The sequence below is a fragment of the Bos taurus genome, chromosome 9 (genome assembly GCF_002263795.3).
Source record: "Bos taurus isolate L1 Dominette 01449 registration number 42190680 breed Hereford chromosome 9, ARS-UCD2.0, whole genome shotgun sequence".
Lineage (NCBI taxonomy): Eukaryota > Metazoa > Chordata > Mammalia > Artiodactyla > Bovidae > Bos > Bos taurus.
Window position 1 is genome coordinate 29,197,005 of NC_037336.1, and position 17,717 is coordinate 29,214,721.

A 17,717-nucleotide genomic window follows, 5' to 3' on the forward strand; every position below is an offset into this window, starting at 1 on the left:
GCGCCCCCCTTCTGAAAGCACTTTTCTGCAGCGTTACGCTGTTACTGTCGGCATCTTAGTTACGGTGAATTCTGGTTCGTTAGGAGACTTTAGTTTGACCCATGGAAAACTGTCTGGGTAAGGGTAGCAGAGACACATTCTGAAACCTTACGTGGTCACGTGGTTTCAAATTAAAGTGAAATCTGAGTTTTCAGTGCTTTTAATTTTCTCTAAGTTTAAAAGATGGAAGATATCAGGATAAAAACTGGCTGGTATAATTGGAGGTATTTTCAAGCATGATTGATTTTGCTGTTGGTTAACACTAAGTTCCTTAATTTGATGTATATTTTAAAAAATATTCTCACATGTTTTATATAAACTTGTATGAGCCTAAAAACAATAACAACAACAAAATATCTGGATCTATTGTAATCAGCTTGATAACTTATTACCTTAAATGAGAAGGCAGACTATCCTTCCACCAGTGTCCACTTCATAAATATTTAAGTCCCTTGCTTGAATTAGAACACTGCACTTAAAAGCTATGAAGGACAGAACTATGAGTCCATTTGAATTTAATGTTTAAAGGTGATCTAATAGAGAAATAATTTATGTCTTGGGCACAAATACAAACCAAACATGGCTTAATTCTTAATAATGAAAAATATGACAATATTCATTTGGGATGGTTCTATTTTACTCAGCCTAATTGCTGTAAATCTAAAGTTATGACTATAATTATTTTTTAGTTCTTGACTTATAAGTGGGTATTAATGGGAAATGTCTTGAAGCAAAATGAGTTCATTTTATATATCATGTCTTTGTGAAGGCAAATCAAGTTTCCAAATAAGTTGGAACCAAATAGTTCCAACTCTCTATTGTTAAGATAAAAGGAACAAAATAGCCTTAACGTAGTATTTCCTCTTTCATTATTTTTACTTAAGCCTACACGTGAGCATTTCCTTCTCCCAAACCTTTACATCAGCAGTTTCCCAACTTGCCTTACTATATTGATTTCATGCTTATGTCATTAATCATATCTGTCAGATTTTTTTCCCAGTGGATGGACAGCTTTAAAGATTGATTTCCATATCCAGAGTGTTAAATTTCCTTCCATTCCGAGGGTTCTGTTTATAACGGTGCTCACTGAAAAATGCTATGTCAAAATTTCAGGCAAGTTGATCGATCTTTTGAATCTCAATCTTCTCATCTGTTAAAAAAAAAAAAAACAAGAAGATCAAAACAGACTATATCTACATTTCCCGTAGCTTTAAATAAGTATGTATAATGTGTGACTAACATAAATGAATATAACAAATCTCTCAGTAGGATTTACAAAAATTATGAATTTTTACTACTTCTGGGAGGTAGTCAATAATATAATTTAGTCAGTAGATGGCACTGTTTATTATAGTATTAGGATTCAGAAAGAAGTCACAGAATTCCAATTAGCTTCCTGATGAGGGTCTGAGTAGGAGAAGAGGAGGCTCTGTTCTTACAGAAGAAAAGACATAGATTCTTTAGAGTGACCTTGAGAAGGAATCTAGTCCATCTTCCTGGCTCATCAGGCCTTTACAAGGAAAATTCTATTTCAGACATTTTTCAAAGTGGTGGATATTTTTAAGCATACTTCATTTATCCCTTTCAAATTTGAAACACTCGGGAAATCTTCTATCCTAATTGCACTTTTTTTTTCATGTCTTTGTATTTGGTCCTGAGTAAAATTAAGAACAATTCTTCCCACTCTTTTCCTGTATGATCCTTCAAGGTATATAGGGAACACTTACCATATGCATGTATTTTTTCTTTCTTGGGGTCTTCAGCCTGAAAAACACATCAAATTTGGGGGAATGACTATCCATAGTCTAAAATGTGAATTTTAATATTAGAATATTGTCTTGAATTCTAAAATACCATTATATAAGCCCACATGTGCAATTCAGTATCTATACAAGCATTTAGATGTAAAAGAATTAAAATACGTAAATGTTTACAGGACACAACATTAAATACATAGTATTTCCATTAGCCATAACCATCACATTTTTTGGAGAAATTTATAGATCAAAACAAACAGAATATAATTCATGTTCTCTCAACTACCATCTCTTAGTCTTTCTCTCATTTTGCCAATTTTTTTAATGAATTTAGAAGTTTCTAAATGAAAATAAATTAGTAATTAAAGTCCTATGTAAGTGAACACTATTAACTAAATATTCAGAATAGTTTTATTATAAATTCAGAGGGCTAACCATCTCAGATAATTATTACTTTTTTCTTTAAAAATGTCAAGAAAATATCAGAGCACTTCAGTTCAGTTCAGTTCAGCCGATCTGTTGTGTCCGACTATTTGCAACCTCGTGAATCGCAGCATGCCAGGCCTCCCTGTCCATCACCAACTCCCAGAGTTCACTCAAACTCACATGCACTGAGTTGGTGATGCCATCCAGCCATCTCATCCTCTGTCATCCCCTACTCCTCCTGCCCCCAATCCCTCTCAGCATCAGGGTCTTTTCCAATGAGTCAACTCTTTTCATGAGGTGGCCAAAGTATTGGAGTTTCAGCCTCAGCATCAGTCCTTCCAATGAACACCCAGGACTGGTCTCCTTCAGAATGGACTGGTTGGATCTCCTTGCGATCCAAGGCACTCTCAAGAGTCTTCTCCAACACCACAGTTCAAAAGCATTAATTCTTCAGCACTCAGCTTTCTTCACAGTCCAACTCTCATATCCATACATGACCACCGGAAAAACCATAGCCTTGACTAGACGGACCTTTGTTGGCAAAGTAATGTCTCTGCTTTTCAATATGCTATCTAGGTTGGTCATAACTTTCCTTCCAAGGAGTAAGCGTCTTTTAATTTCATGGCTTCAGCCACCATCTGCAGTGATTTTGGAGCCCCCCAAAATAAAATCTGACACTGTTTCCACTGTTTCCCCATCTATTTCCCATGAATTGATGGGACCAGATGCCATGATCTTCATTTTCTGAATGTTGAGCTTTAAGTCAACTTTTTCACTCTCCTCTTTCACTTTCATCAAGAGGCTTTTTAGTTCCTCTTCACTTTCTGCCATAAGGATGGTGTCATCTGCATATCTTAGAAACTTACATACACTTATCATAAAACCCAGCACTAGCAGTCCTGCACATTTATTCCAATAAAAAGAAATGAACTATTCATAATGCAACAACTTGGATGAATGTCAAGGTCATCACGCTGAATGAAAAACAAACATGTCTAAGCATCACATACTGCATGGTTCCATTTATATAACATTTTGAGATGACAAAGTTACAGAGATGAAAAACAATTTAGTAGTTGTCAGAGATTATGGATGATGGTAGGAGAGTATGATAAAAGGGTAGTAAGAAGGAAGAGATCTTTGTAAATGATGGCGCAGTTCTGCATTTTGATTATGTTGGTCATTACCCAAATCTACATGTGTGATAAAGTGTCATAAAACTATGCACACACACTGCTCTGACACACTGATGTCAGTTTTTCTGATTTTATATTATGCTACAGTCATATAAGATATAACCATTGGAGAAGGTGAGTGAAGAAGACAAGGCGCTTCTCTCTATTATCTTCCCAATGTCCCAGTGAATCTATAATTCTCAAAATACAAAACTTCAAAAAACCATTTGCCATCTTATTTCAATGACCAAAACAGACCACAGACTCTTTTTCCTTTCTTTCCTCAGTACAATTTTTAATTAGTTTATACTTTAAAATTATTCTTTTCTGGTGAATTTGTTTAGCAAGTTATCTAGCAAGATAGCTTGCTAGACTAAACTATCACAGCAATCTCTTCTGCTTTGGAAATAGTGGGAAAGATTAAGGGTATGTGGGAGAAATTTTGCAAATTTATCTCTTCTCAATAGCAAGGCTGGCTAAAATACAGAGTATGCTGAAGTTCACTGGGAAAGAAACATGCTTATGTAGGAGTGCTTATTCCTAAAATAAAGATTTAAAATGTTTTCTCCACTAGTTGAAATGGAACTGCCCCAGTGGCTCAGCAGGTAAAGAATTCACCTGCTAATGTAGGAGACACAGGAGACGTGGGCTCAATCCCTGGGTTGGGAAGAACCCCTGGAGGAGAAAAAGCAACCTACTCCAGTACTCTTGCCTGAAAAATCCCATTGACAGAGGAACCTGACAGGCTATAGCCCTGCAGAGAGTCAGACATGACTGAGTGACTAAGCATGCTACTTGAAAGTGATGGTTGTTTGTCTTTTTTTGGAAATACAGATCATTGCTTTTGGTTATTGTAATCAAGACACTACAAAACTAGAACTTCCTTCCCATCCCGTGTTATATATTTAAATGTGAACAGAGAAAGAAGCTATTAGGAATAAATCTTCCACTTATTCCCCAATCAAATGATGTACTATACAATGAAATGCTTTGCATTTTCATTTGGCGCACAGATGTGTCTGGAAGGAAACTGACTTAGAAGTTCAGGATGTCTAGCCATAAATTATTCTCTGCCTCATAGCGTGATACAAAAGATAAAAATTTTAACTACTGATTCTACTGCTAAAGAACTCTAGAATATACTATTCTGTCTGAAGAACTTTTGAAATAAAAAATGAGATACTTATCTGCCGCTCACAGATACATACCTTAAGTCACAAAATTGGAAAATTCTATCAATTGCATGTCATTAAATCTGCAATAATCTGTGATTATTCTTTACTATCATTCCTTTATAAGTTGAAGTTATTCCTGCAGTCACTCAACAAAAACTAAAATAACATCAACATCTTCAGCCCAAATTCTAATAAAATACTTGATATATTAAATATATTTGTCCATGAACATTTGGCCTAAAAGTATTTTTATATTTCTCTATAAACGTGTAAAATAACTTTATGAGCTAAAATATATTTAAAAACTGTGTCTTACAAGCCTCTTGCAAAACCTATTGATGCCTCTTTCTATATGTTAAAGCAATTCTCTATATTTTCAGTCTTTTCTTCTTCACTTTTTACTGAAGTCCAGAAGTGAGTGTATATTTTACTCTTCCAGCTTCAGGTCTATTATTGACTTTACATGGGTAAAGGTATGATATTGTACTTATACCTATCTAGGTCTTTTCCAATGAATTGGCTCTTTATATCAGGTGACCCAAGTATTGATGCTTCAGTTACAGCCAACAGTCCTTCCAATGAATAATCAGGGTTGATTTCCTTTAGGATTGACTGGTTTGATCTTCTTGCAGTCTCAAGAGTCTTCTAACAGCACTACAATTGGAAAGAATCAGTTCTTCGGTGCTCAGCATTTTTTATGTCCCAACTCTCACATGCCTATATGACTACTGGAAAAACCATAGTTTTGACTGTATGGATTTTTGTTGGCAAAGTGATGCCTCTGCTTTTTTAATACACTCTCTAGGTTTGTCATAGCTATTCTTCCAAGGAGCAAGAGTCTTTTAATTTCGTGGCTGCAGTCACCATCCACAGTGATTTTGGAGCCAAAGAAAATAAAATCTGTTACTGCTTCTACATTTTCCTCTTCTATTTGCCATGAAGTGATGGGATCAGATGCCATGATCTTATTTTTTAATGTTGAGTTTTAAGTTAGCTTTTTCACTCTCCTCTTTCACCTTCATCAAGAGGCTCTTTAGGTCCTCTTCCCTTTCTGCTATTAGAGTGGTATCATCTGCATATCTGAGGTTGGTGATGTTTCTCCCAGCAATCTTGATACTAGCTTATAATTCATTCAGTCTGGCATTTCATATGATGTACTCTGCATAGACATTAAATAAGCAGGGTGATAATATACAGCCTTGCCATAGTCCTTTCCCACTTTTGATCCAGTCCATTGTTTCATGTCCAGTTCTAACTGTTGCTACTTGACATGCATGCCGGTTTCTCAGGAGACAGGTTGAGTGGTCTGGTATGCCTATCTCTTTAAGAATTTTCCACAGTTTGTTGTGACCCACACAAATGCTTTAACATAATCAATGAAGCAGAAGTTTTTCTGGAATTCCTTGCCTTCTCTATGACCCAACAAATGTACCTTTGTCTAGTACCTGAAAGGTATGTCTGTGTCAAGTGCAACAATACTCTTCTAGAGACCAAAATGACCTGAGAAGCACGGCCGGGAGTCTGACTGGCTCAGCCTTTCTCACGTAACTGCAGTACTGTGAACACTGCAATAATCTGTTCCACCTCCATTCACCCCTGAAGAGAGGAAAATAACTACACTTAGCTCTATGCCCATCTAAAATAGAAAATGTGTTTCTCAGCTCTTAAACCCATGTCTCCTTTCATTAGGTTAAAAAATTTCATCCTTTTGAAGTGAATTGAAATAACCAAATACATTAAGTATGATGACATACCCATACAAACTCTAACATCATCGAGCTTCCGAATATGATGTTTCAAAGTTGTTCACCACCACTAGGGTTGGATTCCCAAATCCACACATTAATGTTAAAAACTCTTAGCTCACAGTCTCCATAAACCAACCTTTACTCGTATCAAAGACTGAGAAAAAGGTGTTGAGTTGGAGTGTTGGTTTGAAGTGATAATGCTTTGGGATTTTTTCAGAATATCTTAAAATGTCAATGATGAATACACATGTGAATACAGTTATAGGGCAAATGTCCCAGGGCACCATATAAGAGACAGAATGAGTCAAGAAACTTTGACTTGCAAGTGTGAAAGTATAATAAAATCTGGTTGGTTTTACAGTTCAGCAATCAAAAGGAAGTCTAACTAGTTCTGCAGGTCATCAGTTTTCTCATTGTCCTCCTCTAGGCTATACCAAAAAGCCCAGAGGGTTTGCCAATGACAATTGACCAAAGAATTCAATAAAATATTCCTTTAACTTGCTGGAAGGAACTTCTTCAGGGTGCTCATCTGTCCCTCCCACCCACTGGCACTCCAGAATTCCACAGCCTCTTTACTTTGATCTTTCTTACTTGTCTTATTCTGTCTGCAGTTTAGAGCTTAATTATACTTATGAATAATTTGGAAGCTCCCAGAATGACCTCCGGTGAGGTATGTCAGAAGGCATCCCATCCCTGAATCTCACCTCAGTCCATAGGAAAGCAACAGCTGAAACTTTACCTCTTCTTTGACCTTGGGAAAGAGAACACAAAATCATTCTCAAGCAGTTATTTAACTGAATTTTCTTTAGTTTCCCTAGTCTTTTTACTTTAGCTATTAGGCTACATAAACAAAATTATAAATTTTCAGTATCTAAAAGAAACTATATCAATCCTGGTTGAAAATAAAAAATTAGAATTGACCCAAAATTAGTACATTAGAAATTGACCAAATAAATTGTTACTTTTAGCACTTGTTTTGCAGTAAGAGATTGTCTTATTTTCAATTGCATTATAGAAGTGTTGGCACAAGAGGTTATTGAAATTCTTCACATATACACACATACACATGCAAACATGCACAGGCCCTTCCTATGGTACAGGATGCATTAATTAGTGTTTAAAATTCTAGTTGAAATTAGTTGTAAAATTTATTAATTTTATAAAATTTTAACACAGTTACTGGTGGCTAGAGATAATGATAGCATGGCAAATTACTTAGGTTAAAAAAATGATTATAACATTTTTTAAAAAAGAAATGCATGTGTCCATAAAAAGAAAGCTTGAGGAGCAGAGAAAGATAAATTATAATATATAGGCATAACATTATTTCTAAATGCTTTTCTGAAGCTTCAGTAACTTTCCAATTGTAAAAATTACTCATTTTAGAATGACTTCTGAAGGGTGAAAGAAAGAAAATATTTGATGACAATTTTTGAAAAGAAGATATGTAAAACAATATGGTAGTTCTTCAAAGAATTAAGAATAGAACTGCCATATAAATCCAGCAATTCTACTTCTGGGTATTTATCCAAAGAAAATGAAAATACTAATTTGAAAAGGTTCATACATCCCCTTGGACTTCCCTGAGAGCTCAGCTAGTAAAGAATCCACCTGCAATGTAGGAGACACTGGTTTGACTCCTGACTTGGGAAGATCCCTGGAGAAGGGATAGGCTACCCACTCCAGTGTTCTTAGGCTTCCCTGATGGCTCAAATGGTAAAGAATCTGCCTGCATTGTGGGAGACCTGGGTTCAATCCCTGGTTTGGGAAGATTCCCTGGAGAAGGGCATGGCAACCCACTCCAGTATTCTTGCCTGGAGAATCCTGTGGATAGAGGAGCCTTGCGGACTAGAGCTTAGGCTAGACTAGTCCATGAGATCGCAAAGAGTCAGGCATGACTAAACGACTAAGCACATACATTCCCATGTTCATTGCAACATTATTTACAATAGGCAAGATATGGAAACAAGCTAAGTCTCCAGTGATAGATAAATAGATGAAGAAATTGTGGAACACTTCTTTACAATGGAATCTTATTCAGCCACACAAAAAAGAAAATCTTTCCATTTGCAGCAACATGGGGGAACTCTGAGAGCATAATGCTAAATGAAAAAATAAGTCAGAAAGAGAAAGACAAATACTGTATGATCTCTCATATGTCTGTGACGGAAGGTGCAAAAGCGCGGCGGAGAGGAGCTACCCACATCCAAGGTCAGGGGCGGGGCCGAGAGGAGCTACCCCACGTCCAAGGTCAGGGGCAGCAGCTACGCTTTGCTGGAGCAGTCGTGAAGAGATACCCCAAGTCCAAGGTAAGAGAAACCCAAGTAAGACGGTAGGCACTGAGAGAGGGCATCAGAGGGCAGACAGACGGAAACCACAATCACAGACAGCTAGCCAATCTGATAACACGGACCACAGCCTTGTCTAACTCAGCGAAACTAAGCCATGCCCTGTGGGGCCACCCAAGACAGGTGGGTCATGGTGGAGAGGTCTGACAGAATGTGGTCCACTGGAGAAGGGAATGGCAAACCACTTCAGTATTCTTGCCTTGAGAACCCCATGAATAGTATGAAAAGGCAAAAAGATAGGACACTGAAAGATGAACTCCCCAGGTCAGTAGGTGCCCAATATGCTACTGGAGATGAGTGGAGAAATAACTCCGGAAAGAATGAAGGGATGCAGCCAAAGCAAAAACAACACCCAGTTTTGGATGGGACTGGTGACAAAGGAAGGTTCAATGCTATAATGAGGAATATTGCATAGGAGCCTGGAATGTTAGGTCCATGAATCAAGGCAAATTGGAAGTGGTCAAACAGGAGATGGCAAGAGTGAACATCGACATTCTAGGAATCAGTGAACTAAGATGAACTGGAATGGGTGAATTTAAATCAGATGACCATTATATCTACTACTGTGGGCAGGAATCCCTTAGAAGAAATGGAGTAGCCATCCTAGTCAACAAAAGAGTCCGAAATGCAGTACTTGGATGCAATCTCAAAAACTCAACTCCAAGGTAAACCATTGAATATCAAGGTACTCCAAGTCTATGCCCTGACCACTAATGCTGAAGAAATTGAAGTTGAACATTTCTATGAAGACCTACAAGACCTTCTAGAACTAACACCCAAAAGAGATGTCCTTTTCATTATAGGGGACTGGAATGCAAAAGTAGGAAGTCAAGAAACACCTGGAGTAACAGGCAAATTTGGCCTTGGACTACAGAATGAAGCAGCTGCTGCTGCTGCTAAGTCACTTCAGTCGTGTCCGACTCTGTGCGACCCCATAGATGGCAGCCCACCAGGCCCCTCTGTCCATGGGATTTTCCAGGTAAGAGTACTGGAGTGGGGTGCCATCACCTTCTCCGGAATGAAGCAGGGCAAAGGGCAAAGGCTAATAGAGATCTGCCAAGAGAACGCACAGGCCATAGCAAACACCCTCTTCCAACAACACAAGAGAAAACTCTACACATGGACATCACCAATGGTTGACACCGAAATCGGATTGATTATATTCTTTGCAGCCAAAGATGGAGAAAATCTATACAGTCAGCAAAAACAAGACCGGGAGCTACTGTGGCTCAGATTATGAACTCCTATTGTCAAATTCAGACTGATATTGAAGACAGTGGTGAAAACCACTAGACCATTCAATATGACCTAAATCAAATCCCTTATGACTATACAGTGGAATTGAGAAATAGATTTAAGGGATTAGATCTGACAGACAGAGTGCCTGATGAACTATGGTCAGAGGTTCGTGACATTATACAGGAGACAGGAATCAAGACCATCCCCAAGAAAAAGAAATGCAAAAAAGGAAAATGGCTATCTGAGGAGGCCTTACAAATAGCTGTGAAAAGAAGAGAAGCCAAAAGCAAAGGAGAATAGGAAAGATATACCCGTTTGAATGAAGAGTTCCGAAGAATAGCAAGGAGAGATAAGAAAGTCTTCCTCAGTAATCAGTGCAAAGAAATAGAGGAAAACAATAGAATGGGAAAGACTAGAGATCTCTTCAAGAAAATTAGAGGTACCAAGGGAACATTTCATGCAAAGATGGGCTCAATAAAGGACAGAAATGGTATGGACCTAACAGAAGCAGAGGATATTAAGAAGAGGTGGCAAAAATACACGGAAGAACTGTACAAAAAAGATCTTAACGACCCAGATAATCACAATGGTGTGATCACTCACCTAGAGCCAGACATCCTGGAATGTGAAGTCAAGTGGGCCTTAGAAAGCATCACTCTGAACAAAGCTAGTGGAGGTGATGGAATTCCAGTTGAGCTATTCCAAATCCTGGAAGATGATACTGTGAAAGTGCTGCACTCAATATGTCAGCAAATTTGGAAAACTCAGCAGTGGCCACAGGACTGGAAAAGGTCAGTTTTCATTCCAACCCCAAAGAAAGGCAATGCCAAAGAATGCTCAAACTACCGCACAATTGCACTCATTTCACATGCTAGTAAGGAAATGCTCAAAATTCTCCAAGCCAGGCTTCAGCAATACGTGAACTGTGAGCTTCCAGATGTTCAAGCTGGATTTAGAAAAGGCAGAGGAATAAGAGATCAAATTGCCAACATCCTCTGGATCATGGAAAAAGCAAGAGAGTTCCAGAAAAACATCTATTTCTGCTTTATTGACTATGCCAAAGCCTTTAACTGTGTGGATCACAACAAACTTGAAAATTCTGAAAGAGATAGGAATACCAGACCTGACCTTCCTCTTGAGAAACCTGTATGCAGGTCAGGAATTAACAGTGAGAACTGGACACGGAACAACAGACTGGTTCCAAATAGGAAAAGGAGTGTGTCAAGGCTGTACATTGTCACCCTGCTTATTTAACTAATATGCAGAGTACATAATGAGAAACGCTGGGCTGGATGAAGCACAAGCTGGAATCAAGATTGCCAGGAGAAATATCAGTAACCTCAGATATGCAGATGACACCACCCTTATGGCAGAAAGCGAAGAAGAACTAAATAGCCTCTTGATGAAAGTGAAAGAGGAGAGTGAAAAAGTTGGCTTAAAGCTCAACATACAGAAAACGAAGATCATGGCATCTGGTCCCATCACTTCATGGCAAATAGATGGGAAACAGTGGAAACAGTGTCAGACTTTATTTTTGGGGGCTCCAAAATCACCGCACATGGTGACTGCAGCCATGAAATTAAAAGATGCTTACTCCTTGGAAGAAAAGTCATGACCAACCTAGACAGCATATTGAAAGGCAGAGATATTACTGTGCCAACAAAGGTCCGTCTAGTCAAGGCTATGGTTTCTCCAGTGGTCATGTATGGATGTGCGAGTTGGATTATAAAGAAAGCTGAGCGCGGAAGAATTGATGCTTTTGAACTGTGGTGTTGGAGAAGACTCTTAAGAGTCCCTTGAACTTCAAGGAGATCCAACCAGTCCATCCTAAAGGAGATCAGTCCTGGGAGTACATTGGAAGGACTGATGTTGAAGCTGCAACTCCAATACTTTGGCCACCTGATGTGAAGAGCTGATTCATCGTAAAAGACCCTGATGCTGGGAAAGATTGAGGGCAGGAGGAGAAGGGGATGACAGAGGATGAGTTGTTGGATGGCATCACCAACTCAATGGACATGAGTTTGGGTGGACTCCGGAAGTTGGTGATGGACAGGGAAGCCTGGTGTGCAGCGGTTCATGGGGTCGCATGAGTCGGACATGACTCAGTGACTGAAGTGAAAAACAAAACCAAAAAATAAAAAGCCAAGGTAATAGATAAAGAGAACAAATCATTGATTGCAAGAAGCAAGGAGTGTGTGATGGGAAAAATGAGTGAACTCGGTTTTTTTGTTTTTTTTTTCTTTTAACTTACATAAGTTCAATACAAATTTAAAAGGAAAAAAAATCTATATAATTTTCTGAATGTTAGTCCAACATGTTACTCTCAAGAATGTAATGAGGTTGATGTTTCCAAAGCTCTTTAATTCTAAAATATAAGAATGGTTCTGTATGTGCATGCTCAGTCATTTCAGTCATGTCCCATTCTTTGTGATCCTACGGACTGTAGCTTGACAGGTTTCTCTGGCTTTCTCCAGGCAAGAATACTGGAGTGCATTGCCATGCCCTCCTCCACAGGATCTTCCAGACTCAAGGATCAAACCCACACATCTGCCTTTTCCTGCATTGCAGGCAGATTCTTTACCGCTGAGCCACCAGAGGAGCTCAAGAAGAAAGCTTACCAGTATTGAAACTCAAAGGCCACCTAAATACAAGTGTAGTGAGCAGACAAATATCTCTGATGACAAATCTAAAATATGCTTTGCCCAACCAAAATTAATCTGTTGGAAGATTTCACATGATCAGGCTACTTGAAGCAAAACGTATGCCATGTTATGCTACTATTCTTAGGAGGAAGAAGAGTATTCCACATTGCAGGGAAGTGTGTTTTAATGTTACATTTATAACTACACCCCTGAAGTATTTCATACAAATCATGTAAGAATCTTACTACAAAAAAAATTCTGACTTAAGAAAGCTGGATAACATTTGCATGTTTATGTATGCATTTTATAACACCCCACACCTTCTAATTTTCTCTTTCCTCTGATTTAGAGCATGTACTTTCATTTCCCATTTTTGGCTTAAAATTTTATGATAATAATTTGACACATTTATTTAGAACAAGAAATTCATCTAATGACTCGTGTAAAAGAATGCTTACAAAATAAAAATCAGTGTGCATTTTGTACCATCCAAGTGTTTCCAGAGTTACTTAGATGTTTCCTAACTGATACTGTAAGGTTTGAAATAAAGCAGAATGCAGAACTCCTGTGATTTGTGACCCTTTCCAAAGTATGGCAGAATTTAGTGTCATTGCATGTGAAAAATTATTTAATTATCATTATAACTTTCTGCAACCCAAATTCTGAGTGAACCTGACTTAGACTTCTAAGACAATTTTTCTATAATACAAAAAATAAGAGTTTTTAAAGGATTAAGCTATATACAATTTCTAATTGTGTATCTTAGTGCTTAAGACTCTTAACTTTTAAAAGAAGGGTAGAAATGCCACTGTCTACTGTAGAAATTTTTTATTGACAGCTTGGCTTTCAGGACTATCAATTTGAAGACACATTTATTTTTAATGCTAACAAATTAGAATTTACTATATATCTTACAAAGATAGTGTATTAGCAGTCTGTTATAGTTTAATTGGTAGTTTTTTTTTCATACTTCATAACTGATTATGTCTTAACTTTAGTGAAATATTGTAGTTATTAAGATTATTTCTAGTAAACTTCTTTCACTTTCTGCTCTGTATCTTTCTCTGGCCTCAGTAAATTGTACCTCACCTCTGGGCCACAATTTTCCTGCCTATAAATTAAAATGGATGGAATAATGTTTCCAATGTCCCTCCATTTTGAATGTGTTCTAATTAACTTCTTTGCTTCCTACCTAATATCTTTGCCTTTCCTTAAGAGGGCATCCCCAAGAGCACAATGGATCCCTCCAATTCCTTAACTGAATACAAAGAAAAGGTAGCAATGCAAATTGAAATGGGAAGTATTTGGGAATAATTAAGGGATAGTCTCTCACTACCAGTCAATTGTAAATGAAATCAGTCCTGAATATTCATTGAAAGGACTGATGCTGAAGCTGAAACTCCAATACTTTGGCCACCTCATGCGAAGAACTGACTCATTGGAAAAGATCCTGATGCTGGGAAAGATTGAAGGCAGGAGGAGAAAGGGATGACAGAGGATGAGATGGTTGGATGGCATCACTGACTCAGTGGACATGAGTTTGGGCAAGCTCTGGGAATTGGTGATGGACAGGGAAGCCTGGCATGCTGCAGTCCATGTGGTCGCAAAGAGTTGGGTACCACTAAGCACCTGAACTAAACTGAGGCTCTCACTTAAATAAAGCTTAGATCAGGAAACGTTTGCCTAAATTTAGATCTGATACGGCTTCCCATGTGGTGCTAGTGGTAAAGAACCTGCCTGTCAATGCATAAGACATAACAGAGGCAAGTTCAATCTATGGGTTGGGAAGATGCCCTGGAGAAGGGCATGGCAACCCACTCTAGTGTTCTTGCCTGGATAATCCCATGGGCAGAGGAGCCTGGTGGGCTACAGTCCGTAGGGTTGCAAAGAATCAGACACAACTGAAGTGACTTAGCACACAGATCTGATAGTCCTTTAGGATCATCTCTTTACATGATCTGGGAAGATTCCATGGGGATTTGTGAGGAAGTAAAAACCATTTTATCCCTTTTAGGTTGGTGGAGAAAATGTTAAAGAGTCAATGATCTTCTTTTGGTTTTGTTTCAGAACAGTACCTGAGGGTCCCCACCAGGCTCTGAGAATGAAGCAGGTAAGGATTCGTGTCAATATCATTCTACTCCACAGGCAGGTAATATGGAGCTCTTCATAGAGACTGTTGCTGATTTGTGTTACTCAACAGAAATTTTTATTCCTCTCTCCTTGTTCATAATTTGTCACATCAAATCAATAAAAAACTCAAAATAATAAAGCATCTCCCAAAGCTTTCTACCATTCTCCATTACCACCATCACTACCCTGATTTAGACTACATCATGTCTCATCTGGGTTATTACAACCTTCCAGATGGTCTCCATGTATCTAGTCTTCCTTCCTCTTGTTCATTGTGCACACATGCTCAGTTGAGTCTGACCCTTTGTCACCCCATATACTGAAGCCTTCCAGGCTGCTCTGTCCATGGGATTTTCGAGGCAAGAATACTGGAGTGGGTTGTCATTTCGTCCTCTAGGGGATCTTCTGGGCCCAGGAATCAAACCTGCATCTCCTGCATTGGCAGGTGAATTCTTTACCACTGAGCCATCTGGTAAGCTCCTCTTGTTCATTATAGTGAGGTTATTATACCCAAAAACTTTTTAAAGTATGAAATATCTATAAAATACCTCTTGGAAGTAAACCTCAAAGTCACCTAGATACAGTGTGTTGAGCAGAGCTATAGGCAAATCCCTAATGCCCTTTGGGTTTTATAAAGTTCAGTGATTCTTTACTGCCTTTAGAAGAAAGTCCAATTTTTCTTTAAACATAGCTTCCAACATTTTTAATATTATAACACTAACATCATAGTACTTAAGTAGCTTACAAGGATACCCTGGAGTAAGGGGGTTTGAGGAGTCTACACTGATAGTGGATTTTTTTTTTTAAACTCATTACATTTTATTTAGGTTATATAATTACAATAAGAAAAATAAAACACAAAGTATTAGGGGAGAAACTAAATAATTTTACTTGTACAAAACTTTCAAATAAAATATTTTAAATCTTTTCTACTAACATTTTTGAATCTATAAATGTCATTACAACTTTTTAGTTGAAATTTATGTTTCAATTGGCTTCACCAAATTTGTAATCAAGAATTTTTAATAATGACCTGTCTACAATCTTGATAGTCATCATCTGTAAGGAACTTTAGTCTCAAAAAAAGTAGTAATTACAGATACCTTTATCACTCTTTTTATATTGTGGAAACTCCTTTCTCATCTTTAACAGGAATTTTGACAATTTGAGTTACTTAAATGGTCTTTATTACATGCAATTCTTAAATCTAACAGATCTTTCTTTTCTTTCATTGACCAGTATCATCTCAAAATTTCTGATGGTAAGGCAGAGTGATTTCTAATTCAATGAGATTTTTTATTTTAAAATTTCAAAATAGTTATGAAACTTTTCTTTAAGCTGAGCTAACAGACTATACTAGTCAGAATTCTCCAGAGATATAGAACAGAACCAACAACATATTACATATACACAGAGAAAGCAGGGGGGGATTTATTTTAAGAAACTGTCTTATGTGACTCTGGAGGTTTGTTGAGTCCAAAATCTACTGGGGGAGGAAAGCAGGCTGGAAAAGCAGAAAAGAGCTGTAGTTCAAGTACAAAATCAGTTTTCTATAAAATCAGAAAGCTAATTTGTTGGAGAGTTCCTTCTTACCTTTTTATTCTAGTCAAGCTTTTAGCTAATTGAATAAGACTCATGTACATAATGAAGGGCAATCTGCTTTACTCAAAGTCCACATTTTTTAATGTAAATATAATCCAAATACCCTCACAGAAACACCCAGAGTAATATTTGACCAAATATCTGGGCACTGAGGGCCAGGCAAGTTGACATATAAAACTAACTTTCACAACAGTCTTACGTAGAATTCAGATTCTGATACTGACTGAATATTGCTAATGAAAAACTTCCCCTTCCAAAAGTAATTTTTTGTCCTAAATTTGTAAACGTTTGGGGCTGGTGCACTGGGACGACCCAGAGGGATGGTATGGGGAGGGAGGAGGGAGGAGGGTTCAGGATGGGGAAAAATTTAAAAAAAAAAAAAAAAAGGGAAAAGAAAAAGAAAAAAAAAATTAAAAAATAGAATATATATATAGTGTTGCTTATGAGGATCAAACATAATCCAGGACTTAACAGTACAGAATGAAGTAAAAAGCTAAGAAATTCTCTAATATGGAGTAAAATATATTAAATTTAAATTCCATGCACAAAATTCAGAATCACCACAGAGTTATGATTTGTTGTTCAGTTGCTAAGTCATGCCCAGCTTTTTGCAATGTCTTGGACTGTAGCCTGCCAGGCTCCTCTGTCCATGAGATTTCCCAGGCAAGAATACTGGAGTGGGTGGCCATTGCCTCCTCTAGGGGATCTTCCTGACCCAGGGATCAAACCCACATTTCCTGCTTGGCAGGCTGATTCTTTACCACTGAGCCACCTGGGAAGCCTGGAGTTATGATTAGACCCTGCTTTCCAATGTGGTTGAGGTTCAAAAAAGTTAATTAAAAGACAAATGTAGAGTCAGAAGGACAAGCCACAGTGATGAAGAATATGGGCTTTGCAGTCACAGAGTTTGGGACCAAAACCTTTTTGAAGCTAAGGTTTCTTCTGCATGGTGCAAATAGTAATAAAATAAATAGTAAATAAGAAAAAAATTAAAATAGTAAATAAGAAAAAAAAATACACAGTCTTCAACAGAGTGGCTGATGCAAAGTAAGTGCACAACAAATAGAAGCTGGTGTAATTTTTTTTTTAATTTGTTTTTAGGTTTATCTTTATTATTACCCTAATGAAGAAGCTGGGATTTGATTCTGGGATTGTTTTTGCTAAAGCTCATTTTTGGTAAACTATTTATTCCTCAGGCTGGTATTTCTGTAGAACTGATCAGGAACTAAATATCCAAGAAGAAATAAAAAAGGAATTGAATCGAAAAAAAATTAATGCTAAGAAAATAAATATTACAGTCCATATCAATCACATCATAAAAGTTTCTAAAAAAAAAAAAAAAGTTTCTAACCCTCAAGAAAAGAGTGGGTGGAGATACTTCACTAAGTTACTATCAAAACATGGTAGTAGCATTTATGTTAAGTGTGCCAGAAAAG

The 17,717-nt window shown here is 37.6% G+C and overlaps 1 long non-coding RNA gene across 1 annotated transcript; it reads right to left on the bottom strand.

Moving 5' to 3' along the window:
• Positions 1–386: 386 nt before the first annotated feature.
• Positions 387–7,074, bottom strand: LOC132346169 (uncharacterized). Its single transcript, XR_009495928.1, has 3 exons — positions 7,025–7,074; positions 1,767–1,803; positions 387–1,189 (listed from the first exon to the last, which is right to left on the bottom strand). It is a non-coding gene; the product is annotated as an uncharacterized lncRNA (long non-coding RNA).
• Positions 7,075–17,717: the final 10,643 nt, after the last annotated feature.